This window comes from Octopus bimaculoides, chromosome 1 (genome assembly GCF_001194135.2).
Source record: "Octopus bimaculoides isolate UCB-OBI-ISO-001 chromosome 1, ASM119413v2, whole genome shotgun sequence".
Lineage (NCBI taxonomy): Eukaryota > Metazoa > Mollusca > Cephalopoda > Octopoda > Octopodidae > Octopus > Octopus bimaculoides.
This window is the reverse complement of record NC_068981.1, coordinates 11,175,733-11,178,387: the sequence shown is the minus strand read 5'-3', so window position 1 is coordinate 11,178,387 and position 2,655 is coordinate 11,175,733.

Below are 2,655 nucleotides of genomic sequence, written 5' to 3'. Positions count from 1 at the left end.
TATATATATATATATATATATATATATATATATATATATATGTATATATATATAAATGCGAAAAATAATTTCTGTGTCAATGTATCACAGTTAGACCCACTCTCTCACTATTCAATGACATTCCTACTATTCCTCATGATGGGGTGAGGGTAATAGTAGGCATAGTGACAGAGAGGGCGTTGGCGAAGACAGACACAAAGAGAGAGAAAGAGAGTGAGCATGTGACAGAAAGAGGGACTGAACTCTGAAGTAACAATCTGAATAGCATGCTGAACGAACTCATACATTTGGCCTTTTGTGATGGTAATGGAGTGATAGTAATAGTATGACTTGTAGTTGTGATAGAGGCGGAGGTGGGTGTGATGATGGGGATCAGGGATGACGGTGAGAGTAAGCAATGTCAAAGACAGTGGTGATGGTGGTGGAGGAGAAGGTGACGAAATCAAAGGTATTAATGGTGGTGGCATCAGAAGTCTAAACGGTGTGTGTATGGCTGTTGTGCTGGCGATGGTGGTGGTACTGGTGATGGTTGAAAACAATCAACAGAAGGAGAGAGAGAGAGAGAGAGAGAGAGAGAGAGAGAGAGAGAGAGAGAGAAAGAAAGAAAGAATGAAAGAGGTTAAATAGAAAAAAAATCATATTATTCCCCAAATGAGAAGAGAAAATATGTTGTTTATCATGCAGCTTTGCAATAAATTCCAAGTCGATAAATCATATCATTGTTTCGATGAAAATCTTTCATTGCTTGAAAAATAATGTTCAAGTCTAATAAAATTTAATATGTACTCAATGCATGAAGTGTCACTGTCGTGTCCAAGGCCCAATGAAGAGCCCCCGACCCACAGGAGCTAGCTGAAAAGCTGCGCTATCGGACAGCTTTTAAGCTAGTAAATATATACTTATTTACGCGTGTATATATGTATTACATAGTGTAGATTCGTTTGTTCACAACAGAAACAGAGATTGGACGTGGTCAAAGGAAAACACTTCTAAAGGGATTTTGGAGTTATAGAATTTTTTTGGTATAAAAGGTTTCCTACAAGTAAAAAGCAGAATCGAATACATTGAAAATCACTGCCAGCGAGTCTGCAAGCAACCAGCAATAAAACAAATATCGAGGAAGCACTATATTGAGAATTAGAAAATAAAAGGGAAGAAAAATTTAATGAGAATCTGCCCTACGAAGCATAAAAACTATCAACGCAATATTTAAGAGAATTAAGATTTTATTCATCTGGGAAAGAAAAACAAACGAAGTCCCATAAGGGAGATGTTTGATTAAAGTCTCTACTTGAATAGAAATATTTCTTACAGAGGAGGTTAAAGCAGTTAAATGTTGAGTTTAAGTAGAAAGATGAGTTACTGGATTAGTAACTTTAAAAGAAATACCATATTGGATATTCGTATAGAACAATGTTCAGCTAGTAAAGAGAAGTGTAGAAAATGTGCTGCCAAAACAGACCAAAAGTTTTAGACATACGCTTTGAAATCTAACACCAAACGAAATATAGCTGTAACATTCTAGATAAGAGCTAAGGCGACTAGCTGGCAGAATCCTTTGCCAGTGGCTAGCTGGAAGGATCCTTTGCCGGTGCCTAGCTGGCAAAAAGCCTAGCGGCATTTTGTTCGTTCTTACGTTCTAAATTCAAATTCTGCAGAGATTGGTTTTGCATTTAATTCTTTCGGGCGCGAAAGTAGAACAATAGGTTCAATGCAATAGACTAACCTCCACCCTTGAAATTGCTGGCCTTGTACCAAAATTTGAAACCAATATTCCAAGTAAGAGAAATAAGAAAGAGGAATACATATAAGTTTCTTTGAGGGTACCTTAAAAGAGTTTAACGTAAAAGAGAAAAATTAGAAATCTCAGGAATAACAGAAGCTGATATAGAACAAGATATATGACCAAAGTACTATAGTTTCCTGAATGGAAAGATGTTTAGTCTTAGCAAAAAGAAAGAAAGAAACTGTTGTGTCGATGCCCCCAGGCGAAGAAGTAGGATCTCCCAAGACATATAAATAGAGTTAGTCTGGCCGTGGTAGGAGTTTTGAGTAGCAGTCGAGTAGCAGTTGTGTAGCGGTTGAGTAGAGATCATCCGAAGGTGCTAGATAGCAGTAGCGTTGAGATATAACAGAAACAAACAAACAAACAAAAAAAGAGTATTCCGTAGCATCTACTCTACGGGGATATGGTTCTCGGAAAGAGCCCTTTACCAAGCTAAGATACAAGGAGTTCCTTAAATCTGGTCTGCAAAAAATATTCAGTTTCATGTGGGGAATTAGACAAAATACAAGTCACGACACATCATGAAGAAAATATCCAGTCCGAACGTCCAAGCGTTTTGAAGAAATTCGCATTAAAAATCCACGAAAATTTGGAACGATAGACAAGTAGAGGAAAGCCGATATAGTTAATAATCTTGCAAAATGTTCAGATGTCCGTGTATGATATCAGTTGTCATGATTCTGAAATATATCTAACTGAGAAATAACATTTAAGCAACGATTGTGTTAAAAGTTACAAGTCATATGCTCGGCTTAAATGATATCTGAAATTTACAGCTCATTAACAAACAATTGGAATATTCATTATTGAGCCAATTATCCTCATATATATATATATATATATATATATATACACGCATATGAATATAC